Source organism: Suricata suricatta, chromosome 5 (assembly GCF_006229205.1).
Source record: "Suricata suricatta isolate VVHF042 chromosome 5, meerkat_22Aug2017_6uvM2_HiC, whole genome shotgun sequence".
Taxonomy (NCBI): domain Eukaryota; kingdom Metazoa; phylum Chordata; class Mammalia; order Carnivora; family Herpestidae; genus Suricata; species Suricata suricatta.
Window position 1 is genome coordinate 54698278 of NC_043704.1, and position 27341 is coordinate 54725618.

General features: G+C 36.6%; 1 protein-coding gene and 1 pseudogene across 15 annotated transcripts in view; one reads left to right on the plus strand and one right to left on the minus strand.

Moving 5' to 3' along the window:
- BBX (BBX high mobility group box domain containing) overlaps positions 1 to 27341 on the plus strand; it is a 275389-nt gene that overhangs the window by 111391 nt on the left and 136657 nt on the right. The window contains exon 4 of one of the 15 annotated variants that reach the window (XM_029939239.1): positions 14107 to 14224. The exons of the other annotated variants lie outside the window; for them this stretch is intronic. The gene's annotated coding sequence lies outside the window, so the exon portion shown is untranslated. The remainder of the gene's footprint in view (positions 1 to 14106; positions 14225 to 27341) is intronic. 15 annotated transcript variants of the gene reach the window in all.
- Positions 1 to 27341, minus strand: part of LOC115291141 — a 147199-nt pseudogene that overhangs the window by 108375 nt on the left and 11483 nt on the right.

Here is a 27341-nt window from a genome sequence, read left to right on the forward strand (position 1 = left end):
GGAGTTTCTTGATGTTTCAATGCTGGAACTTGTCCCATCATAGAGTAAAGGGTTCTAGTATATTTACTAGTCTTATTTTATTGATTTCTACCTTGTAGGACAGTAAGAATTAAAAGAAATATGTCAAGTACCTGTTGTAACACCTGGCACATAGGAAGCACTCAAGAAATGGTAGTTAAAAAAAACTGATCAGCGTTCAAGAATCTTAAATGCACTATAAAATACCTTTCACAGACATTTGACAGTTTATGTATGTGTAAAATGTGGGTATATTTATATATAAACATAGAAGCACACCTCCAAGGTATTTTAATATATTGTCCTGAATACGTAAAGAACCTATATGTTTTCCTACAGTTCTACTGAAAGTACAGAGTGGCTTTGGATTTATTATTATTTTTTTAAGTTTATTTATTTAGGGAGAGAGAGACAGTGTGAATGAAGGAGGGGCAGAGGAAGAGGGAGAAAGAGAGCATCCTGTCAACATGGAGCCTGAACGGGGGCTCGATATCCAGACCGCAAGATCACAGACTGAGCTGATGTTAGGAATCAGACACTTAACCGACTGAGCCACTCACAGGCCCCAGAGTGGCTTTATTCTTAACATGGAGTGAAAGAGTAAATCCTACAGAAATATTAGCCCACCCTATGATCTAATAATTCACTTCTTACCACTGAAAATATAGGAGTTTAAGGACAGTGTGACTGCCAAATGTAGATATGTGCCCTTCACTCTGAATGTTAATAAGGTCTGGATTAAATCACATTTGATAAAATCTTGATGCAACATACAAGAACAGGAGAGAATGCCAACGAATTATTCTTTACCATGTAGAGTAAATGCTGTTAGTTTCAAAAGAGTCAACATTTCTATCCCAACATTTTATGTTAACAATTTTTTTTTGTTTCAGTGCAAAAATGTATTGTTATTAAAAGATGGGGACAGCACCCATGAGCAGAGAGAGCTGCCTATGTTACTATTTTCTAGGGAGGTTTAAATTATTTAGACTCCTTCAAGCCCTTCTCTATTGATGTTATCCCCTCATACTCTCAGAATCAGGCACAACATAGTAGATACCTCTTTTGGGTCAAAGCTGTATGCTGTTTCTAAACTGACAGTTTCATTTGTTTAATTTAGAAAAACAAAATAATTTGAAGGGAGTAAATTACTCTTCCAAATTGTTCCAAATTCTTCACTTTATTAATGTATCCTTTTTGTTTGTTTTAATTTGGAGGGAGAGTGTGCATGTGAGGAGAGGGGCAGGAGGAGAGAGAGAGAGAGAGAGAGAGAGAGAGAGAGAGAGAGAGAGCGCGCCTAAATAGGCTCCCCACTTGTCACGGTGCCCAACATGGGGCTTGATCCCATGACCCTGGGATCATGACCTGAGCCAGAGTTGGACACTCAATTGACTGAGCCATCCAGCTGCCTGTATACGTAGATCATCTTTGTAACTGTCAGTTATTCAGCTGGATTATCAGTAGAGTAAAACTGCCTAAAACCTATAAGCTCTTTAGTTTTAGAGACTATCTGGTTTGCTTGGGGTGCTGTAACAAAATACCACAGATTGGGTGGCTCAGACAACAGGGATTTATTTTCTCACAGTTCTGGGATCTAAAGTCCATGATCAGGGTACAGGCAACTTCTGGTTTTGGTGAGGTCTCCCTTCCTGGCTTGCAGACAACCACCTTCTTGCTGTATACTCACATGGCCTCTTCTCTGTGTGTGTGGAGGGAGCAAGTTCTGAGGTCCCTTCCTCCTCTTAACAGGACACTGGCTCTTTGGATAGTGGTCCTAGCCTATGATCTTACTTGACCTTTACCTACTTTTAGGTCACATTAGGATGTGGGGCTTTACTAACTGAATTTGAGGGCTATTATTTCAGTTCACAAGAGGAGTTATCTTTTTTTTTTTTTGTACCAAAGAGTCAAGTGAAAGTTAAAAAACAAACTTTCTATGAATCTATAAACAAGAAAACCTCATTTATTACTGCCTAAAATTCTAAAAATATCATTATATCTTTGAGGTGGGAGACCTTTGAAATCACTGAATTCATATTTCTTCTACTTTGGAGTCACTGTGCATGAAAATGAGTTTCTTACAAGTGAAAGAATCAAGTCTAAGAACTGAAAATCAGAGTAATTTGTATAATCGAGGAATTATATCATTGAAAAATTGATTTCCATATGTATTCATTGGTTCTAGGAATAGAATGTATTTGAAAATTAGTATGAATAATAACTCAATTACTCTTTTGGGTTATACCTGTTTCTGTTTACTACAATCAAGACAATTCATATTTTTCTAGGCAATATTCTTTTACTTTGTGAGTCAATTGTGAACTCAAACAGGGAAATGGCATAGAGAGTTGTCCTTTGAATAATGTAGTTATTAGGAGCACCAGCCCCTTGCACAGATGAAAATCTGTGTGTAACTTTTGACTCCATAAAAACTTGACTACTAACAGCCTATTGTTGACCGGAAACTTAACCTGTAACATAAAGTCAACACATATTTTGTGTGTTTTATGTATTATATGCCATATTTATATAATAAAGTAAGCAAGTGAGAGGAATATATTATTAGGGAAATCATAAGGAAGAGAAAATGTATTTCCAGTACTGCACTGTGTTTATCAAAACAATTTTGTTTGTATTTGGACTCACATATTCTTCAAGAGTCAGCTGTACTTAAGATTTTGTCAAATGGAAAGAAAAGATTGTGTATTTGAAATACTGCCTGCAGAATCCTGCCAGCAGAAATCAAGAAGCCTTAAATCTGTTATATCTACCTGTTTATCTACGTCCCTCACTCCTTTTTTTTTTTAATCTCCTTTTTCCTTCTTCTTCCCTCCTTTCCTCTGATAATCAGCTCATAAGTCAGGTAATGGTTGCTAGGATTTCTTAAATAATAGTCTAAATACAATTCATTGACTATCTGTGTAGTACTTCTTTCTATATGGTAGTATACCTTTTCTATTAGCTAAGTCAGTTGGTGGATGTTTGAGATTAGTTATGGGTAAAAAGTGCATTTACTTGTTGGATATTGATATAGACTCAACCTAAGTCTCTTGGTTTTATATTTGAATTATTTTAAGTATACCTATTCTGTCTCTTGAATAATTTCAGTTTCTGATGATTTTATGCTTATCTAAAACAAAATATAATCAAAAGAAAATAAACTTTGGAAACTTAAACATCTTTGGGTAAAAAATTTTAAATTATTTACAAAATTTATCATCTCACCTTGTGTATTTATAGACTGAAGGATAAGCCATGGCGCAGTGATCTAATTTTGTGGATGTTAATTTAATTGGTGGAAAGGTATTTTAATTCTTATTTACTTTTTTTTACGTTTTTTTTAAATGTTTGTTTATTTTTGAGAGAGAGAAAGAGAGTGTGAGCCGGGGATGGGGGGTACGGGGCAGACAGAGGGGGAGACACAGAATCAGAAATAGGTTCCAGGCTCCAAACTGTAAGCACAGAGGTTGGTGTGGGGCTCGAACTCACGAACTGCGAGATCATGACCTGAGCTAAAGTTGGACATTCAATTGACTGAACTACCCAGGTGCCCCATTTATTTTAAGTTTTTAAAAAATGTTTGTTTATGAGAGAGTGCATGCACATGTGCATGTAAGCAGGGGAAAGGCAGAATGAGAGCGAGAGAGAAAGAGAATCCCAAGTAGGCTCTGTACTGTCAGCACAGAGCCCAACTTGGGGCTTGATCTCATTAATATGAGATCATGATCTGAGCCGAAATCAAGATTAGATGCCTAACTGACTGACCACCCAGGTGCCCCTTAACTCTTATTACTTTTGATTTCAGTTTCACTCTAAAATTATTTACAAGAATGACTCAAACTCAAAAGCATTATATACAGTACATTTAGCAGTATGTTTCTTCTGAACAATAGAATCAGCCTACTGATTATGGTATTTACTAGTTGAGGACAGTATAAATTCAAGCATGACTTCATTCCATACATTGGAACTTCCCTGAAATGTGGAAGATAAATTAAATTTTTGTTTTTTAAATTTAATTATTTTTGTTTTAGAGACGGTGGGGGAGAGGGGGAGAGAATCCCAAGCAGGCTTCACGCCTTGCTGGGCTGAATCCCCACAACCCTGGGATCATAACCTGAACCAAAAGTCAGACGCTCAACCAACTAAACCACCCAGGTACCCCCAAATTAAGTATTTTTATCCTGACATTGGTATTCCCTTTGATCTCTATTATAGAGAAGTATGTTTTTCCAGGAAAATAAATGGATCTAAAAGCGCCAAATTTCTTGTAACATATCTTTCAAAATTTCCATGTATTTTAGTGTAAAATATATACTGCATTTACTAGATATTCTGCACCTTCACATTTAAGTGTAAGTAGTAAGTATGTTATGAGGGTATGCATATAGTTTCTTCATATAACCTCTTCAAGAAACTAAGGGACTTAGTTTTACATCCAAGAGTCTATTTCGTTCATGGCTGCATCCGGCAAATCTGGAAACAGTGTTTGGCACATGGAAGTTGTTTTGTTTAGTAAACATTTGGTAAAGTGGTATTATCAGAGTTCATGTTTCATTGACCCTATATTCCATTGAGCTTGGTGTTAATATGCATCCCCTGGCCTACCTGCAGATAATTAGTTTTCTCGGTCTGAATTCAGGGAGAATTAAGCCATTCTTCAAAAATAAAACTCTCTCTGTGCTTTTCAGTTGGCAGTTAGTCCTATAATCAATAAATGTTAAAGAGCCGAAGAACTTAAAATGAGCAGCAGAAAGTTTCTGGGTGCCTATTGACTTATTTACAGTATGCATTGAGTCAGCACGGATTTATTAAGACCTTTGCCAAGTACTTCCTTCCCTAACACTATCAGTGGCCCTGTGAGTGAAATGCATGTGAATGTCTGAGATTTAGGGTAGGCAAATTGATTCAACTGGGCTTGAAGAGATGCTGTATGGTACCTGGATTCAGTTAATATGTACCAAAAATGTAAGCTAACTTACATGGTTAGGTGTTTTATTCTTGCAGGGCAGGGAGAGGGCAGCAGAGTGTAATATTTTTAGGGCATTAGGGTAATGTAGTTGATCTGTGAAGATGATGGATAAGAATACTGTGTTTTGGTTTTGTACAGATTTGTACAGTTTACTTAGTTTAGTTTGCAGTTGTTCTGCCCATGCCATTACTATTCTTAAAAAGCAGTTAAATTATGTAACTGTTTCAGGGTTCCTTAACATTTACTGTGAGACCATTTATTACCAAATGTCTCTTCATGGCAGAAGTGGTCCACTTCAGGTGATGTTTAATGGTACTAAACATTGCCATTAGGCACTTACAGTGCACAGGTTTCTTGAGGGAGCCAGACAGATGGGGAGGAACTGGCTTCTAAAGAAGGCTTAGGGGCACCTGAGTGGCTCAGTTGGTTGAGCGTCTGACTTCAACTCAGGTCATGGTATCATGGTTGGTGGGTTCGAGCCCTGCGTCAGGCTCTGTGCTGACAGCTCAGAGCCTGAAGCCTGCTTCGGATTCTGTGTCTCCCTCTCTCTCTCTGACCCTCCCCTGCTCATACTGTCTCTGTCTCTAAAAAATAAATAAACATTTAAAAAAAAAAGAAGGCTTAAATAATAAAAGGTTACCATTTATCTGATGTACACTGTCCTAAACATTCTCAGTTCTGCCACACTAATTCCAATGAAGAATTGCCAGATTAGAGACACCAAAACTTAGAAAATGTGAGGTGCATCTATGTACAGAGTAGTGTGTTGTCCTTCTGTCCATCCAGGTAGTACCTGGACACATACATGAAACTCTGAACCATGCCCTCAAAATAGTTTTGAATACCTACTGTGTTTTCAGCATTGGTAGAGTTCCCAGGTCTTCATATTAGGTACATTATAATAAAGAAGAGACAATGATAAAGTTTGAAATCAGTAGCTGCAGACCATCTCCTTGTGAAATACCAAAGCTCTTGCTGTAACAGTGGTTTTGTCCCGCTGTTTGAGGAAGCATATGACTCATCGTTCAATTCATTTGGTGATGTGAACACTTTTTAAAGGAATGAAAGCTTTCAGGTTTGAAACATTAGTTGTTTCTGTTAAAATGATGACTTTATTAGTCACAGAGTTTCACTTTTTAGAGAACTTAAGATAAATCTCTCTAATAAGGCTTTTATAATCTATCTTGTTGATGGTAAAGGTGTCCCAGTTTTGTCTCTTTTTTATGAGTTTTAATCATCACAGTTCTAGAAGTTTTTATGGATTATTTCTATTGTAATAAAATATTTCACACACTAGAGTTTATAATGTGCCTAAGGAAAAATATTCTAGAAGTTTTACTTCATAATACTTATAAACATTCTTATTTTTGCCTCTAAATTGTTAAGTTCATAAATACTATTGCTTCCTGGAGATTAATATGGATAGGCAAAATCTTAAAGGTTTTCTTACGGAAGACAGATTTAAATGTGTCACTTCTGTTTGTTTGAGTTGTAGCTTGATATCTTAGAAATGTGGGCTGTGGAGACAGATGGACCCAAGACTAAATCTGACTCAGCTTTACTGTGATTGCGCTGTGGGAACGTTACCTAGGTTCATCTGTGAAATGGAGGGAATACTAATTGTATAAGATTGTTGTGAGGATTAAAAATACTAGAAGATGCAATGCCAATCCAACACTTAATAGGCACTGTTGAGAATGTGTTTGTTCTCAAAGTGGACGGTGAGTAAAAAGTGGAATTTGACTTTTTTGCTTCTTAACTGTTCCTTGAAATTGAATTTCAGACATTTTATTGTCTCCATTCACAGTAAGAGAAATGTCCAGCTTCATCGAGCACACATCTTTATTATATTGAAAGTCTTTATTGAATACAGGATGGACTTGCTTTGAATCATTAGGAAAGAATAATGTTTGTGCTTCATATTGTTAGATACTTTAAAATATTTTCTACACAATCACATGTGATACAGATTTGATTTTTAGATTTCCCCCAATTTGTTTTACAATTTGTTAAAAAGTCTTATCAGAGCTCAAACATGAAAATATTGACAAGTCATCTCTCATTGAGTGGATTGTAGTTACTTTAGGACTACTATTACTTTATATTCTTGGTGGTAACAATTATTACCTGGAACAAATAATTTAAGTATTACAGTAAAATTTTCTAAACTATATAATTTTTTCAAAGACTAATTATTTTAACAAAACAAGGAAAATGTATTATGGATTCTCATGGCTTTTAAGTATAACATTTTCATAAATTGAGTATCTTAACCTGATAACTATAAAACATTTAGAAAATTTAGTTAACTAGCTAATTCAGTCTTGAGCTAGTTTATTCATAAATTAGAAAAGCAAAATTTCCCTTCATTTTTAGGTCACTGGTTTAGCATTTCACAATTAATTGATCCAAGAGAAGACAGTGTTTTTCTATATCTGCAGAAAATGTTAACTTTTGAAAGTACTTAGTTTCTAATAATTTTTATGCACATGAGCATGAACTAATACAACTTGGACTTTGTTACTAATATCAGTAGGTATATTAATTAATTTTGAATATATACTTAACATATTGGCTAATTTTGAATTCTCTCTGGAATTAATATATCTAAGCATGTTTTGAAGATAATTTAGTATCTATGAAAATACTTGATTCTAAAGCTGTTCTTGTAAGCTAATATGGATGTGTTAGGTGTTTGTGGTCTTTTAATAGCAATTTTGCCTTTTCCTAGTTGATTATGTGTACATTCTAACCATAACAACCATGAATTTTGTATATGCTTATTATATACTTTTACAATTGTTAGTGTATATTAAAATTCTAAACCTTTCTAGCCCATCCATCTATGAGAATGTTTGCATTCTTCAGCTCTGTTTAATTTAATTTTTTTAAAGTATATTTATTTAGTTTTGAGAGAGAAAATCCCAAGCAGGCTCCACACTGCCCGTGCAGAGTCCAGTGCGGAGCTCAAACTCATGAACTGTGAGATCATGACCTGAGCCAAAACCAAGAGTCAAATACTTAGCAATTGAGGCACCCAGGCACCCTGTTTTATTTCATTTTAGAGCCTAAACTGCCTTCAGTAATTTTACTGGAAAAAATGTTTTCTGTAAAGATAAAGTAATATATTTTCTTTTCCTCTCTTTGTTTAATAAATATTTAGTGGAGCTACTATGTGCAAGTCATTGTTTTAGACAGAGTTGCAATATGATAATAGAAGGAGAAATCTAACCAGGAAAGAGAACAAACCTCATTAAAAATTGAGGAAGGTCTTAAGTCTCAGGTAGAAATATTAAGGAAGTCTACCTAGAGGAGAAAATAGAAAAGTCTGGAGAAAGCTAATAGACCCCTTTGCCATTTGGAATGGGCTGTATATAAAGGTAAAATGGAAAACCCTAGAAAAGCCAAATGTAAGAGAGCCTTGAATGTCAGGGTGAGCTTACTTTTTTCTCCTTAAAAGCAAATGAGCCACTGGAAAATTTTGAGCAGATGATATTTAAAAGGGTTGGATTGGAAGGGAAAAGAGGTAGACATTAGAAAGATTGATTTAAGGGACTTTAGCAAATCCTAGGTAAGAAGAAGTTGCTCTTCTAATAGGGTTTGGGTGTTGTAAATGAAACTACTGTGAGAGACATGAAGGTTATACCCTGTCTGGATGTAGTTTAAAGTGTTTTAGATTGAGGCATTCAACTCACAAAATCAAATAAGTCTTTTTTCCAACTTGCAGGACGAATAATGATACTCCATATTAAGGTTTCCTTCAATGAAGATTTTCTCAAATGCTTGATACCAACTATTTCACTTGTGTATCTGTGTCTATGTGTATTTTGTGATTATAAATTCAGCTTTCACTGTGTTTCTCAAAGAATACACATCCTGTCCTATCGCTTGAACCACATTACTAATCTGTAGGATTTGGCAACAGACAGAATCTGTGCTGGGACTATAGAGGGTATCATAAGAGGGAAGGAAGTCATGGGAGTATTGAGGTATGTTTTTAATTTCAGCATAGTTGTTCATTTAGTACTGCTACCAGAAGGAGAGAGATGGTAGTATAAACTGATTTTGGGGAGTGGGTGGGGACAGTTTAGAATGGATTGAATTTGGAATGCAGAGAGGATATCTATGTGATTATGTATAGGATGTAGTTATAAACTGATAAGAGTTTGGGGGAGATTCAGGCTAAAGATAAATGTAGCTTAGGAGAGGTAGAGCTGAAATTTTGAATATTGGTGAACATAGGAAATATGGCTAAGACTGAGCTTTGGAAAACACCTACCTATTTATTGTCTGTTAAGAGAAGTCTAAAGGAGAGAAAGACAATCAGATCTGTGGTGGGAAAAGCAAGAGCATATAGTACCAAATTTGATGGGGAAGAATTTTCAACAAAAACATTGAAAAATGTAGAGACTGCTAACTGCCCCAAACAGTGTCTGTGTTAGGTAATTCAGGGGCCCTTTGGAGAAAGCAGTTTTCGTGCAGTAGTCCAGGCAGCAGAAACCACTTTGTATAGTGTTTCCAGTATTCCTTGTTTTACATATTCTTGATTGTCTTTTTAGCTGAAACTCTGTTGAGCCACTCTTATCATGGAGTAATCTATAATGACTTACAGTTCCCCTCCCTGGGAGCATGGACCTCCTCTTCTATCAATGAGCTTTAATATTCTTTTCTTTAAATAGGTCGCCTTAGACTGTTTCAAATCAAAACTTATCCAGGTGCTAATACCATTTCCTCAAATGCACTGAAGTGACTTTCTTTAAAATAACAGCAAACTACTTTGTAAATACCTCTCCTGTAGGACTTATATTATAACTGACATTACCCAGGGATGAATAATGAATCCCCTGTCATTGCCAGCTCTTCTTTTACACTAAGTACAGTGATGTTTTAAATAAGGCCCACTGGTTTAATAAAGATCCTGTCGAAAGCCCTTCAGAGTAGTAGGCCACCTGCATGTGAAATTTCTAGGTTAGAATCTGTGTGTAACCACTTTTGTTTCCATCTGCAGAAAATAGACTCACCCTAATTGGTAGTAATGATTTAATCATGAAAACTCCAGTTGTCATCATTTGCATTTTTCTTTCTGTTGTGTATGTGTGTGTCAGAGAGAGAATGTAATTTTTCTAGTCTTCACAGTGACTCTTAGATGTGAAGGTATCATTATTCCCATTTTATATAGGAGGGAACTGAGGCTCAGAATCTTTAAATAAATTGTCTGAGCTTTTTGGCAGATTAAAAACAGAGCCAGGATTCAAGTCAGTATTTTCTGACTTTCAAGACTATGTTCTCTACATGGCTCATGCAGTTTTGTGAATTACTTGAAAGTTGAGCTATAAAATAACACCCTTGATGGCTACTTCTCATTCTGGTGTGGGAGCTCAACATCTCATTATTTTCTTACCCTTTCCCTCCAAGTAGGAAAGAAGAGATCACTTTCATTTGCTTGAACATATTGCCATTTGCCATAATTGGTTATCAGGTACTTTTCTGTGTATTTGATACTGTTATGTATATATGTTAATTTTCACATCAGGTTTAGGAGAAGTGGATTTATTTCCTCCAACATTTTATTATGAACCTTTCAAACATCATTATACACTCATATTCACCACCTAGATTTGACTGTTAACTACAGTTAAAACTATTACATTTTTATTGTACTTATTTTATTCCATATCTGTAATCTATCCATCAGTTCATTTTTTACTTCTTTGGAAGTAAATTACACCTCCCGTAAATATTTCAGCATGCCTATGATTGACTACAGTTCAATATTTACAACTTGTTAATATAAAATTTACATTTAACAAAGTGCACAAATCTTAAATGTACCTTCTCTGAGTTTTAATAAATGCATACACCTGTGTAACCCAAGTACCTATCAAGATATAAAACATTGCTATTGGTAGGTGTCTCTTCTATTCACATTTTGTAGACAAGGAAAGTGAAGCACAGAGAGGTTAATGATCTGCCTGAAGTCACACTGCTAATAAGTTGCAGAGCTGGAATTCAAACTGCGGCAGTCCTGCTCTAGGGTTTGTGTCCTAAGTAGGATACCATACTGTCTGGATTATTCTCACAAACTCAGGTATCCTTTTACATTTATGTGTACAGATGTAATGTTTATTTTTTACATAGGTGTGTGGAAGTAGTGTGTTTGGGATTAGAATAGAAATGCTCTTCTAGAAATGATTCAATTCTTTACAAGGAGTTTATGGCAAGAGAATCTAAGAGGGAAACATACCTACTTTCCCTGAAATATTTGGGTGAATGGCTGTATAACTCTGTCTTACCTCATTCCTTGATTAATGTTTCCAGATAAAGTGACAGTCAATTTCCTAATGACAGCCCTGAGGTTCAGGAAAATCCTAAAGTGCCACTTGAACAATTAAGGGTAAATGAAAGTGATGTTCAGAATAGTTTTATCTTAAGCATATTTTTACCCTATTATAATTAGTAGAAAATTATTCATCTATGTGTGGTGTATATAGTGCCACTCACCTTGATACCTCATTCCCCCAAATTATGGAATTAACCAATTTGGGATTGATTTATAGTTACAAAATTTGTGAAGTTTCTGACATGAATACAATTCTTTGACTTTTCTAAATAAATTGCATAAAAATCTGAATAAGGACTGGAATAGATTATATTAATGTGTGTGGTTTTGTTTTGTTTTGTTTTGTTTTGCAATGCTTAGGTATACCATCCCTATTGAAAAAAATATTTTTTTCCTATGTGTTCAAAGCACAAGCTGTATCTGAAAAGTTGGCAAATACTGTTTATTTACTGTCTATGTTATAAGAAGCAGCCATTATATGTATTAAGAATTTCTGAGTATTGCTCAGGAAGCAAATTAAAAAATAAATACAAGGGGTGCCTGGGTGGCTCAGTTGGTTAAGCGTCCGGCTTCGGCGCAGGTCATGATCATGGGTTTGAGCCCCGTGTCTGTGCTGACAGCTCAGAGCCTGGAGCCTGCTTCAGATTCTGTGTCTCCCTATCTCTCTGCCCTCTCCTGCTCACACTGTCTCTCTCTGTCTCTCAGAAAAAAAAATTAAACATTTAAAAACAAAAGAATCTCAAAAAATAAATAAAGTCATGTAGTTAGCAAAACCTCGCCAGTCACTAGAGGGCAGAGCAGCACTGTATTTTAGACCTTATTTGAAAATTTCTGGTTTAAAAATTGCTGAACATAAAAAAATATATTGATGCACAATTAAATAGAAATTTCTTTGTATTCCTATTATCTTGTCTTGCTGTGAAATCCAATAACACACTTACCCTTGTATCACAGGAGCTTTTCTGGTAATTACATTGCTTTCAAAAGGGCATTATTATTTAGAAGAGTAAAAGTATCCCTCCAGAGAAAATACTAAAACAATACTAATAGAAAGGATGATGCATTAAATCATTTATTGTTTTAATTAAAGGAACATTTTTTAATGATTATTTTTGAGAGAGACAAAGAGAGCACTCGCGCGTGTGAGAGTGAGGGCAAGGGAAGGGCAGAAAGAGAGGAGACACAGGATCTGAAGTGGGCTCCAGACTGTGAGCTGTCAGTACAGAGCCTGACCCAGGCCTCAAACTTACAAACCGCGAGATAGTGACCTGAGCTGAAGTCGGATGCTTAACTGACTGAGCCACCCAAGCACCTCTAAATCATTTTTTTTTTAATTTTTGAAATGTTTTTTATTTACTTTTGACAGACAGAGAGAGACAGCATGAAGGGGAGGGTCAGAGAGAGAGGGAGACACAGAATCTGAAGACAGGCTCCAGGCTCTGAGCTAGCTGTCAGCACAGAGCTGGACGCGGGGCTTGAACCCATGAACCGCAAGATCATGACCTGAGCCGAAGCCGGATGCTCAACCAATTGAGGCACCCAGGCGCCCCATAAATCATTTCTACTATAGTACCCTGAAATCGAATTGCATACAGTATAGACTTTAGTTTGAGACATGAGCGGCTAAGTGTGAGGCAAGCTTACTAGTATTTAAATCTAAATCTAAGAATTCATTGAAATATGGAATAATTTTTAATCTTTCAGCTGAAATGTGTTTGAATCATTAAGACTTTGAAATTACCAAGTTATAGAAGCAATGAACTCTAGCTTTTTTTAAACATTAAAATTTTGTCAAGTGGCCATTCACTTAATTTGTTTGAAATTTTCTATCATTCTGATATATTTTCATTTTGACTTATTTTTTCTGATAGATTTTTAAAACAAATAAAGCTCTGAGGTAGTATCCTAGTGAGTAAATGAAGTAGTTCAGTGTCTCAAAAGAAAATTGTATTTTGAATGTATAATTTGAATTTATACAATTTATACAGGATTCTTTTTTGTTTTTCTAACTTCACTTATTTATTTTGAAAGAGGTAGAGATGTAGGGCAAGTGGGAGAGAAGCAGAGAGAGAGGGCCAGAAAACATTCCAGGCAGGCCCCTTGCTGTCAGCAGAGAGCCTGATGTGGGGTTTGAACTCATGAAACTGCAAGATTCACAACCTGAGCCGAAACCAAAGGCCGGATACCTGACGAACTGAGCCACCCAGGCAGGCACCCTTATATAGGATTCATTTCTAATAGAGAACATGAGATATAAGAAAAAGCACTGGATTTTGGAATCAGAAGATTTGGGGCCTCAGTGATCACCTTCTTGCTTATGACCTTGAGCAAGTAATTTTACCCCTTTGGAGTAACCATTTTCTAAGTTAGAGACTTGGAAAAAGTGGGTTTTTTTTCTTCAATTTACAGCTAGGTTGTTTTAAGGATATTAGGTGTTTGTGTCTGTGTATCTCCAAGGATGAGACTGTAAAGACAGATTTTAATAGAAAATGATAAAAGCTCAGAAAAACCTTAGAAATAACTTTGAAATAATTATCTCATAATGTAGTAACATGAGGGCACCTGTTACACACTGTATGGTACTAAAAATGTAGTTTCCAATCCAAAGTGAGATTGCCAACTTCCTCCCTGTCTCTCAAGTGTCTCTGGCTGCTTAGTCCCTCTGTAACTCTTGACTCTTTCACTCTTCTTACACTGTGCTCTGTTTGTTTCCATGTTTCCTCTCTGTGTTTCTCCTGACTGTCTTTGGTCTCTCTCTGTGTTTTTCTTGTCCCAGGCACTCTCAGGAAGACCCCAAGCTTCTAGCAGTACCTGGTATCATCTCCAGCATGTTTATAGATGTGGAGGATTCACTGGGATATTGAGAAATACCAGAGGCGAATTGTTCTACTGTAGTAAGTCAATCAGCATTTACTAAGTGACTACTGTTTACAGAGCGCAGCCTGTGATGCTTTGGGTAAAGAAGAATGAGTTAGGGCATAGCTCAGAAGAAATAGGTTTGTAATCTCTTCTCAGTGGTTCTTGCAGGCTAGACACATATGCAAATGAAAACAACAAAATAAAAAGCTGGCAAATAATTGCATAGATGAGTGGTGTGGTATGCATGCTGCACAGGGCCAAAGCTGACCCAGGAGAGAAAACCAGGTGGTATTAATCAGGTTTCCTGCTTGTTTAAAGTATGGTGGAAAGATACGGAAAGAGAGGGTGGAAGTGAGTAATTTCTGTGGAGCTTGTCCAGCCTGTTGGCTTGTCTATGAGCGAATCCCTGATGGGAGGGCAGTAAAATAAGAGTGCTAAGTAATAGCCTACCAACAGCTAGCTTTCCTTCAACTTCAGTCTTAAGGAAATTCAAGTTATGAAAAGAAGTACAGCCTAGTTGAGACTTTCCATAAACATAAGTGGTATCTGTTGCCAGTTTTAGAATTTATAGTTTAAGGGTAAATTGTGACTATGAAATAATAAAGAGGTACTTATGACATAAAATGAATACATGCCATTAGAATGTGATCTAAGAATGCATTTTATTTTTTTATTTATATTTATTTTTATTTTTAGACAGAGAGACTATGAGTGGGGGAGAGGGGCAGAAAGGGGGGAGAGAGAGAGAGAGAGAGAGAGAGAGAGAGAGAGAGAGAGAGAGAAAGAGAGGGGGTGGGGAATCTTAAGCAGGCCGCACACTCTGTGGAACCTGACCCGGGACTCCTTCCCACAACCCTAGGATCGTTGGAGCCTTAATCGACTGAGCCTCCCAGCGCTCCTAGGGATGCATTTTAAACATGAAGATGAATTAAAACAGTAAACCCTTATGACAAGTTAGTTGTTTTTGTATTGAAATTAAAATTTTTCCCCTATATTTTAGAAAGCCTTACCTACAGACATACCACGATTTTCAGAGTTGGATATGGTTAGAGTCCCACCCCTGCTAGCTGTGTAATGTTGGACAATGTATGTAACACTGAATACCAGTTTCCTTATAGGTAAGCTAAGGATGAAAATATTTACCTCCGAGTTGTTGCGTGAATTAAATAATTTTATACATTCTTAAGTATACATGCATGCTAGGTACTTATTACTTATAGACACCTGAAAAGCATCTTTAAAATAGTTTGTTAAATATAGTGTTATTTCTGAGAACCTTTTAAAAGTAGAAGCAACCTGGTAGTATTCAGAAATGCTATCTATACAGGGAATATTTATAACATTGGGAGAAGATACGAAGAATCATATTATCATGAATAACTGAGTCCCTACCACTAACTTAGGAGACAGAGCTGCACCTGGCCTGGGTGGATTCCATTAGCTCTCTTTAACATCACGCCTTTCCCCTTGCCCACCCAATCCTGAATGTTAAGTTCATTACTTCCTTGTTTCTCCTTACAGTTTTTTTTACATACTTATGTATCCCCTACATTGTTTTGCGTGTTTTTGAATTTTATATTAATAATACAATATTTTGTTTTCTGATGCAACATCTAATTTTGCTGCCCAGCATCATATGTTTAGGAGTCCTCCTTGTTTATACTTGTAATTCATTTATGATCACAGTTGTGTATCATTGTCAGAAAATAATACTTTATTTATTCACTTTCTTTTGATGACCATTTTATTTTATTTTTCATTTTTATTTCTTTAAGTTTATTTATTTATTTTGAGAGAGTATGTATGAGTTGGAGAGAGGCAGAGAGAGAGAGAGAGAGGGAGAGAGAAAATCCCAAGCAGGCTCTGTGCTGTCTGCATGGAGCCCAACAGGAGACTCGGTCTCATGAACTGTGACATCATGACCTGAGCCAAAAACCAAGAGTTGGATACTCACCCTACGGAGCCACCCATGCACCACCACCCCTTTTTAATTAGTTTTATCCTGCTTTTATTTGTCACAGTTTTCCACTTGTCACTTGTACCTTCTCTCAAACTCAGTTGAATCAGACACCCTGAAATGGCTGGGTGTTTGCTAAGTTTTTTTCTCCCAAGAAAACCACATCATAATAATGTTGTGTTCTCTTATGTTAAGTGAAAATTGTTACCCGTTCCTGACTTCTAAAGAAAGTTGCGGCAGAGAAATAAATGTGCACATCTTTTACTTATGTCTTTTTTCCTTAATTCGAGTTGAGATAGAGAAAGAGTGACCCACAGAGGACTGTTTGCAAGCTGCAGTGACTTAACTGTTTAGTTCTGCATTGCAAAGGTCCCCAGAGCTCAGGGACTTGGCTCTACTTGTATTTGCCATTCTTTCCCCTGTTCTCTCCCTCATCCACTCCTGTTTTTCTCAACCAGTAATTCTTTTGGTATCTGATTATACTTATCCATTCCAGTTTTCATATCACAGTTCTTCCAACCTTATACTCCGTACTTAGTGTTCTATAATTTTAGTTGGTTGAGTTCCATATTTTGCCTGTTGTCAGACTGGTTGCTTGACACTTATCAGTCACATTCATTTTCTGAGGTTTTCCAGGCGTGTACCAGGATCTAGCCAAGTGCCTAGTGTTTACTATTCATTAAATATTCATTGAATGAAGAAAGGAATGGTATAAATGCCTGAAAAGCACTGAAATGCCTTTTTCTTGCTCAGTAATAATAATTTCCCCAAAAGCAGTGGGCAAAAATCATGCATACTGAAAATAGTTCTGCCCTTGTGTAGCTTTCTAGACCACAAGTAGTTGTTTTTCCTTGAGCTTCACTCTGGTTTTTTGACAAATGAGAATGGTGGACCAGTGATCTGTAGGATTCCTTTTGACTTCAGCGTTTTGTATTCTCTCTTCAGTTGAAATGGAACTTTGTTTCTCGCAATGTCTAAGCACTACCACCAAAGCCTGAATCCATCTCCCTTACTGGGATTTAGGCCCATGACTGTTTCATAGCAACCTGGGAGTTCTTGTCTCCCATAACCACAGCAGGTGGGGCATACGTTGAACTTTCCCTTCCCTTCTTTGTTATTTAGGGTTGATTTGTTCTAGAGAAAGAATACATTTATCGTTCTTTGTAAATGTTGAGTGTCTTTGGCTTCCCAGGTTCATTCACTATGCTGCCCAGGCATTTTTCGGTGTACAATCTGGACGTCTGTGCCCGACTCCTCCTCCTCTTCCTTCAGCCTCAAGCTGTGTCCACGGCAGTTCGTCCTGCCCTTTGTTATGTGCCGTACAACTTAACCTTATGCCTCTTCTCACAGTCCAGTTACCATTTTTGAGTCAATGTTGATTTTTACTGTTGGGCCTTTCCTTGGAGGCAGTGATCAGTATTCATCTGGTGCTAGCAGAAGAAGCATTGTCTGTTCCCTTCTCCTGTGGCTTCTATGCTAGGGATGTCTCAGCTCCCCATAGATGGCAGGTGAGGGCCTGAATTCACCCTCTCACTACTTTCACTCAGTCTTCCCATAGCTCTTGCAGGGAGTCTAAATGTGTTATTGTCCAGATTTCATTTTGTGACTGCCTCTGAACTCTGTGGATCAAAGGCCAAGGGCACCAGAGAGCAAACTACATGGAGAAAGGTCACAAACTCTGTCTTTGCTTTCTATAAATTATAAATACTGCCATTCCCTCCTGAGAGTTCTGGTCATAGACCTGAGTGTTTGACTATGAACTAAGATTAAGCAGGTTCCTTCTTCATCTTTAAAAAAAATTTTTTTAAATATTTTATATATTCTTGAGAGAGAGAGAGAGAGAGAAACAGAACATGAACTGGGGAGGGACAGAGTGAGAGAGGGACACAGAATCAGAAGCAGGCTCCAGGCTTTGAGCTGTCCAGGGACAAAGCCCACCGCAGGGCTCGAACTCACAAGCTGTGAGATCATGACCTGAGCCGAAGTCGGACCCTTTACCGACTGAGCCACCCAGGCACCCCGAAGCAGGGTCCTTCTGACTTTTATTCAGCAACATAAAATAGTGTAATATGTACACAATGTCATGCATCTCCTTTGTGAAAAAACCTGCATAAGTCTGGCAGATTTTAAGTTCAGGAGAGAATAAGGCCAGAGAATTGTCTATCTAACAAAAAACAAAACGAAACCAAACAAATAAGACCACCACCACCAAAAAAAAAAAAAAAAAAAAAAGGGAAGAAGAAGAAAAAAGGAAAACTTTTTTAATGAAAGGTTTACTTTTAACAACATTAACATAATTCAACATTAGATTTGGAATTTAAAAAATCTTTGTAGTTCCCTTTTTTATTGTTAAACTACTTATTACTGAGAGCTCAGTTGTTAACTGCCCGCCTCCAGCCTCCATACGCATAAAAGCCTCAAAATTTACTGGGCTGTCCAGCCACGAACAGCAAGAAGCCAGACTGTCTGTGATAATTCACCCCTCCTAACTGCTTACTTGACAAAACTCTACAAAAACATATTATGCCAGATGTCCTATTCTCAAAAGAAGCAGTTAATACCATCCTATCTCTAGAGGAACAGATTATGTTTCGTTCCTCAGGAATGCAAGGAAACATCCTTTTATGCTTATAAGGGAAAAAATGGGATAAATTACCTGACACAAAAACTTTATTGATAGGAGAATATTCATTCTAACCAGTCTTAAATTGTGTCTTTGATTAATGTAAAAGGTTTGACCTGTTAAGTATTCACATTAATATTTTAAATGATCTGTTATAAAAGTCTCTTTTGTAATACTAATTCACTTAGTATGTTATAAATTTAGACAGGCTTGAAAGTGCTTCAGGAAATCTACAGTACTCATTCAGTATTCTTGTTTTAGTTTAATGTCTTTTGAAAGAGAACTGTATATTCTGTAATAATTAAGTTGTAGCAAATATTAACAATATACCATTGTATTAATAACTTGAATTGTCCTTTAGTATAGTAAAATGTGTATAAATGTATATAAACATCTAATACAAAATTTCCTTTCAAAAGTTAGGAAGTGCATTCATGATAGATTCTGCATTGAATGGGCTTAACTCAAAAGGAGGCATTTTTAGATGCTATGTTAAGAATAAACTTTGAACTAAATATTTAATTTTTACTTTTGTATCTGTTGTACAGCAAAATTAGTAATACACGTAAAAGTATGCTCAATGTTGTGCGTTATGTAATTGACCATGTAATTATATAAAATATAGATTTTTTTTTAAATAGTTCTGAGTAGCTTCACTCAGATGTAGGTGTTGTAGGAATAACAATATTCATTTTGCCTGGTAGTTTATATCTGGTTAACAAAACAGTGAAATGTTCAGAGGAGTCTCTAATTTTGAGGAAGCAGAAGTGGTCTGTTTTCCTGAAGTTAATTTCCCAGTATATTATCATTCATTATCTTAGCTGCAAAATCCACGTTTCTAAAGGGCTTTTACTAGGTTTTATGAAACCCAAAAAATAAATCACCAAGTGTTTTATGTAAAAATAGTGGAGCAGAAAGTAGAGCACTTGCACTTTTTTGTTCCTTCTTGCCTTGAGGAATTCGGGCTCCTCCAGGAAGATCACCTGACATCGTAGTGTTGTTAAAAATCACTAAATATGGTTTTCTTCTGTGTATATTTCTCCCACCAAATCATACTCAGAATCTGTATTTTTCTTTTGTGCTTAGCCAGTGGACACTTTACTGCCTCTCCCTGTGCTAGCCAAGCACCTTGTCTCATTTGAATGATGGCATCGTTGCCCTTAGGTTAAGGTTTGTTCTGAGCTTTGAGGAATCTTGGCTGCTGTTTTCATCCATTTATAGTTATTTGCTGTTACTTAACCCTTACACTGGTCAGACGGCAGTATTAACATTCTGCGAGTCTCAAGCTGCCCTGTATTGTGTGTTCATCAATTAATAACCTGCCAATTGCTAAGAACCAGGCTGGATCTCGCCAAGGTGGCATGCGGGAGCTTTTGAGTCAGAGAGGTAAGATCCCCACGCCTGGCAGGAGTGGCTCTGATTTTCACTAAATGGAGTCGCCCTCCCCAGTCAGCCATTCTCTCCGGATTAAAGCTCATCAAGACAGCCTTTCTTCTGCTCTTACTGGAGCTTACTCAAGGATTGATTTGAGTATGTTTCTTTTTACTTCAAACTTCTAAAACTGTGCCTGAGACTTTTGTTGATTTGTTGGAAATTATTTGCATTTAAATGATCTCAAAGACCCTTTTCATTAAAGGGTTCTGGCTCTTTTCTCTTTGTACTTAGTAAGGATGGTGAAATGGAGATGGATTGTGTTCTCCTATTTATGTCCCTACGTTTTTCTGGGAACTTCAAAGACCAATAAGGGATACCCACCCTTCCTCAGCCCTTCCTTTCCAGTGAGAGTTTTTAGTTACGGAGAGGATGAACTATGGACAAGTTACAGGATTTAAGTCTGTAATTTTCAGTAGACTTTATATTGAAGACCCGTTGTCTGTAATTAGCAGGTTACTGATGATTGATGATAATGTGGAAGTGTCTGGAGTGGAGGTTAAAACAATGAGAGGTCAAGAGTCATGGATTTCATATAATCATTTGAGACACTAATAGAAGAGGGTCACAAGAAAGTTATGGTTCATGCTGTAGGAAATTAAGAAATTTGAAGGAAGTAGATATTATCCTTCCCAGGATCATGGAGAGAAAGAAAGAAGAAACATTTTAAACAAGGAGCTCTGGGGGCGCCTGGGTGGCTCAGTCGGTTGAGCGTCCGACTTCAGCTCAGGTCATGATCTCACGGTCCGTGGGTTCAAGCCCCGCATTGGGCTCTGTGCTGACAGCTCAGAGCCTGGAACCTACTTCAGATTCTGTGTCTCCCTCTCTCTCTGACCCTCCCCTGCTCACGCTGTCTCTCTCTGTCACTCAAAAAAAAAATTTTTTTTTAAACAAGGAGCTCTGGGCAAGTAATGAGAGGCAAGGAAGTACACAAATGCCAGTAGCTGGGCCTAGAGTGCATTTTCTGTGATATAGAGAAAGGCAAAGGAAGCTTTGAGCCAGATTTTATGTGTGTCTCCATGGTGTCTGTGTGTGTGTGTGTCTATGCTAAAGAGAGAGGGTGAGGAGAGGCAGGGAGGGCACAAAAAAGATGACCGTGCAACCTAAAGAATGACGTTCTGAGAGTAGACTATGAAGTGCCATCAGAGAGTCTGGATCCAGAGAGTGAAAGGCACAAAGCATGATTCGGAATAAATCTATTGATAGAGATTAGTAAGGAAATGGGGATTATCATTTAGAAGCTACTGTAATCATCTCTTAGGGTCAGGTAGTACCAAAGGACTTGAAGAAGGAAGAAAATACATTCATTTATGTTTTTTTCAAAAGTATTTACTAAGTATGTGTACAATATTTATTTACTATTTACAGCATATGTGAGACACTCTGAAGGGGTTTCCCGTATTACCTGTGTCTATCCTTCCGTCCTATGAAGTAAGTACTAGCCTACTTTTAAAGATGAATGAACAGACGCCCTTGAATTAGGCAGCTAGTAGTGGCAAAAATCCATTGCCAGGCCTATCCGGCTGCTAAGTCCAAGCCTTTATACTCCTTGCTCTGAGTCATGAAGCATGGAAATAGAGAACAGATGAACGTTTTATCCCTGATTTGATTTTTATCCTTTATTTGGAATTATTAAATGGATACAAATTAAGGCTCTATTCATACATATTCTTATATACATAATTGGATGTCAGTACACCAGAGTTTGAGTTTGATACAGATGTTATTATATATTAGACTCAGCTATGTCTCCATCACAGCATGTAAGAAAATGCTCTTTTCTAATAATTTATTTTCTTTTATTTTTATTTTTTAATTTTTTAAATGTTTATTTACTTTTGAGAGAGAGGGGGGTGGGGGTAAGACACAGAATCCGAAGCAGGCTCCAGGCTCTGAGGTGTCAGCACAGAGCCCCATGTGGGGCTTAACTCACAAACCGTGAGATCATGACCTGAGCCGAAGTCAGACTCTTACCTATTAAGCCACCCAGGAGCTCTGATTTTATTTTATTTTTATTAAAAAAATGTGTTTTAATGTTCATTTATTTTGAGAGAGAGAGAGAGAGAGTAAATGGGCAAGGGACAGAGAGACAAACAGAATTCGACGCAGGCTCCAGGCCCTGAGCTGTCAGCACAGAGCCCAGCACAGGGCTTGAACTCACAAACTGTGAGATCATGGCCTGAGCCAAAGTCAGACACTTAACCAACTGAGCCACCCAGGTGCCCCTCTTTTCTCATAAGTTAGAGAAAAATGTCAATTGACAAAATTTGGGTCCATAATATGTTCTGTATAAATGAAGAACAAATAGGAAGAGATTGTATTTCCTACCAAATAGTAATTTTAGTCTACAAGAAATGACATCAATGTCCCACTTTCTTACAATAAAAATTATAGGGTAAAATGGAATATTTAGAAAATAATTGTGATTAATTTTTTTGGTTCAATGAAAGTTAGCCAGAAAACTTTTAATATCTGTAGATCATTGCAGAAATGTTACTACACAACTGAATTTCTTGTTAATAATAGACTGAAGTTTATTTTTTCTTTAAAGTTTATTCTTTATTTTGAGAGATCAAGCACAGGAGAGGCAGTGAGAGAGGGAGAGAGAGAATCCAAAGCAGGCTGCACGCTGTCAGTGCAGAGTCCAATATGGGGCTCGAACTCACTAACTGATATTATGATCTGAGCCAAACCAAGGCTCAGAAGCCTAACTGAGCCACCAAGGTGCCCTGAGTGAAGTTTATTTTTTAATGAGAGAATGATCTTAGAGTCAATACTTTAGTGATTAATAACTTTTATGGTTTAAGATATACATATATGTCATGCTAAGCGAAATAAGTCAGGCAGAGAAGGACAGAAACCATATGTTCGCACTCATAGGTCTAACAGGAGAACAGGAGAAACCTAACGGAGGACCAGGGGGAGGGGAAGAGGGAGAGTTGGGGAGAGAGAGGGGCGCAAAACTTGAGAGACTACTGAATACTGAAAGTGAACTGAGGGTGGAAGGGGAAGGGGGGGGGAAGAGGTGGTGGTGATGGAGGAGGGCACTTGTGGGGAAGAGCACTGGATGTTGTATGAAACCAATTTGACAATAAATTATTTAAAAAAAATAAAAAGCAAAAAAAAAAAGGTATACATCTATACTACGTGGAAGAGGTTGGAGACTTGAAGAAGTGTACGTACTGACCGCCGATGAGTCGCCCACTGTCAGCAACAACAATCTCTGTACCTCCTGTCTAAGACTTTCTGAGAGGGTTTTAAATTGATGTTAGCTTATTTTTATAATTTGTCACCTTAGGCTAAAAATAGTTTCACCCAAAATATGTCGTAGTTGTGTTCTGGTTTAATGAGATTTACATATATATTTCAGATTGCTGTTTTATCCTCAAACTGTGCTAAAGTGAAGCCCCTTTTTGTGGGAGGTTTTTTTTTTTTTAATCTTCATTTTGATTTCTCTTCATATAACCTGCATTTTCTTAAAGCAAAAATAGTTTTAGGTTCCCAAATAGGAAGCAGCTGTCTGAAATATGTTCATAGACTCAGCTGAATGTCTGCTGTTGCCCAACAAAAGTTATTTGATTTGGGTAGTGGAAAGAAATAAAAATAAGCATTCAGATTTGATTCTGGCTGCTGTAATAAAAACTTGTCTGTAACTCCCAAGTCTTCCAAATCTACATGTAGGATAATCTTACATTGCAATTTGGGGAGATTTGAGTGTAAACACCTACTGAGACTTCTAATAAGAGAATTTAAATGATAATATACCTACCATTTCTTTTAAATTGTTTCCTTCATCCTCAGAGGAAGACATTGAATCATCATCTCAAGATTGGCCTGACAAGGGATACATCTCAATATTGTTCACAAGATGAAAAAAAATTGTAATTTTATATGTGCGTGGTGTTTGGCAAAAAGTGATGAATGCTTTTAGTTCCCCAAGGAAAATCAATTCAAAGAATGAAATGGACAAAGCCAGAAGCATACTGAGAATGATGTCCCAAAAGACTTTTAGGAACTGTAAAATTGAGTGCAGTGGTATAAAACTATTCACACATTTTATTGGATCCATATAGGTCTGCAAACTGATTGTCTCCTTGAGATACTGTTGCTGTAAATATTTTGGGAGAAAAAGAGTGTTGATAAGTCTCTGGCATTAACTAAATATTCAGTGGAAGAGTGTATTAAAAGAATAAATTTTATTGCACTTACTAATCCAGGTTAACTTTATGCTTCTGTTTTCTGAGATCCTTTTCTTGAAAATCATATGTCTGCAAAGTTTCTACTTGTGACTGTTCATCCTAGATAGGTATAGTAGACTAATATATATGGTTGGGGAAAGTCCTAAACAACCTAAACTTGGTGAGTTGGAAATGCTACCTTCTGTTTGATGACTTTCGGATGAAATGTTGTATCTTGTTTGGAATGCTGAATTGAGAGTGAGAGCAGATGTCTTGGAGTCATTTGTGTGAAAGGATCTCTTCACCTTAGCTCTCCAAGCATGAAATAAGTGTATTAATTGTTTTATGTACTCTCTGCATAACTCTTAGCATAGGGTATTTAAGAAAGATCATTCTTTTTCTGAAGTCACAATTTGAAAAGTAAGTACTAGGAGAATTCGACCTGTTGGTAGGAAGGTTCTTGCTACTCTATAGACGTGGTAAAAAAAAAATGGTATTTTGAGTTAAAGGAGAGCTAAGGTAATAGGATTGAAGTTTTCAAGCATAACTGAATATTTTGTAGACCGAGTAGAAACCTCCTGGATAGTTTACAGAGTTTATGAATCTGTATTATGCTGTATTGTCAGTATAAGGTGTGAATTATGTAGAGGTTGAAGTTGGGGATGATATGAAAGGACAGCTGGAAAAGAGGAAGAATATAGACTCTGGTATTATTTTTATTAAGCACTGTAATCTGTTGGAATATGGTGTGGCCAGTTAATTAAACCTTTCCAGGAAAATATTACAATCTTGTGACAAATTCTCTCATGTGTCTGAATGCCTTCTTAGTTCTCATATATTGTTTAGCCTTTTTTTTTTAAGTTGCCTGGCAAGGCAGTGGGTGCTCAGTATATTTATATTGAATGGTGAATGACTGTTGGTCATTATAATGAAATGAATTTAATGGAATGAAATTTTTATATTTTGTCAAGGGTGTCAATGATTTACTACTCTGTGTTTTAAAAATATTAAATGAATAAACTTTGGTTGCCTTCAGAAATGTTACCTTTTAGACTTTCTCAGTGATGAATGAAAATGAAAAATTAACATAGGAACGACACTGTACTGGTATCAGCTATTTAATTTTTTTTTTTAGTTTATTTATTTATTTTGAGAGAGAGAATGCAGGGGAGAAGCAGAGAGAGACAGAGACAGAGACAGAGAATCCCAAGCATGCTCCTTGCTGTCAGCACAGAGCCGATGCCTGGCTTGGTCTCAAACCAAGAAGGGATCATGACCTGAAACCAAGAGTTGGAAGGTTAATGGGCTCAGCCACCCAGGCATCTCTCAGTTCTTTTATCTTGAACAAGTTCTTCGACTTTGAGCCAGTTTCCTAATTTGGACTTCAATTTCCTCTTCTTTGAATGAGAGTTAAGTTGGATAATCTTTATAGTTTGTTCTAATGCTATAAATATGTGATTTTGAATGAAAAACAAAGTAGGAGTTCAAAATAAGAACAGTACTCCTAAATCAAGTTGGATGAGTTTAATAAGAGAAGGAGCACATTCAGTATGTTTTTAGCAGAATTTTGATGAGGGATAAAAGTGAACAAGTTGATAGAGAAAACATTCCTTATAGTAGAAAGGGTGCAAGGATTTGCATAGTAGCAAAAGCTTGTGGGGGGTGTAATGACAATGAGATTTGTTTGATTAGAGTAAAGAGTTTTTCTTGGGGTAAGATAGCAAATTTTCATATTCTCTGTCTAAAAGGTCAATTTCTGATAAAATGGCCCTGTAAAATCTGTTTTTAATAAAGTTTTATTCAACATGTTTTTAAAAACCCAGCATTTTTGCTTCAGTACCCACCTACCATCCCACCCGCTGCCCCTCCAAACCACAGGAATCCTATTATTCATTTCCTCTTCCCACTGAGTTGTATAGTTTTTTAAATTCAAAGTATATTCAAAAGTTAAAAATTCATCAGGCTGTTGGAGAATGAAAACATTACTGATAAAGGTCAAAATGTGTCTCCTTTGTATTTTCCTTTTTACAAATCGCTCTTGATAAGAAGAATAGATTATTTTAACCATTAGAGCCATGTCAGTTTTTTTCTTAGATATATCTCTTATTCAGGACGATGTGTGCCTATAAACTTTCAGAAATTAGCATAGCATATTACATGCAGAATTCCTTAAAAATCAAGGAGCCTATTTGTTGGAAATACATTTCTTCTAAACATGTACCTTTTTTATTGGTAGTTTCTTCTCATCTGAAAGACTTCTAGAACATTTTATATAAAAAAGGAACTATCTTTAGTGAGTACTCAAGTATTTCATTTATGTTGGAGGGTGGAAATGAACTGCTTTTTACAGGGTGATTACACCACAAAACGTAAAGATAATTGTGCTTTCTTTTAGGAAGAAAAAATGCATTCAAACTTACAGATGATGTAATTTGGCCAAAACCATTAATTATACTTAATAATGATATAATTTTCAAGCATCATGCAAGTAAATCCATTTATACTGCCTTAAAAACTGAAAGTAAGTGTTAGAGGAACCTAAAAATAAGCATTCTTAAATAAATATCTTTGAAAATTCTCAGGCTGTAAGTAGTATTAAAAACTATGCCTGTTGATTTTACCTTATTCTTTTCTTTTAATAATTTCCAGTAATGCCTTTGATCCAAGAAGGTATAATCTGAATGTTCTTTCAAATACACACACTGAGTAATTCCTAAGTCATTATCTCACTACCCTTTTTAATTTTTCACAAATTATTCCAAGCTTAATAAGATAAAAAGATCCCCCTTTGTAATAATTTTAAAGTTAAGTCATTTTGGAAGTTTCATACTGGAAACCTTTGCACTAGTAATGACTTTGGGACTCTTGACATTTAGCTGGATGACTGATCCCAGTGTATAGCTGCCAAGTAAAGGGAAGACATTGAGGCGTGTGATGCGTAGAATTGCTTTGACTCACTCCCG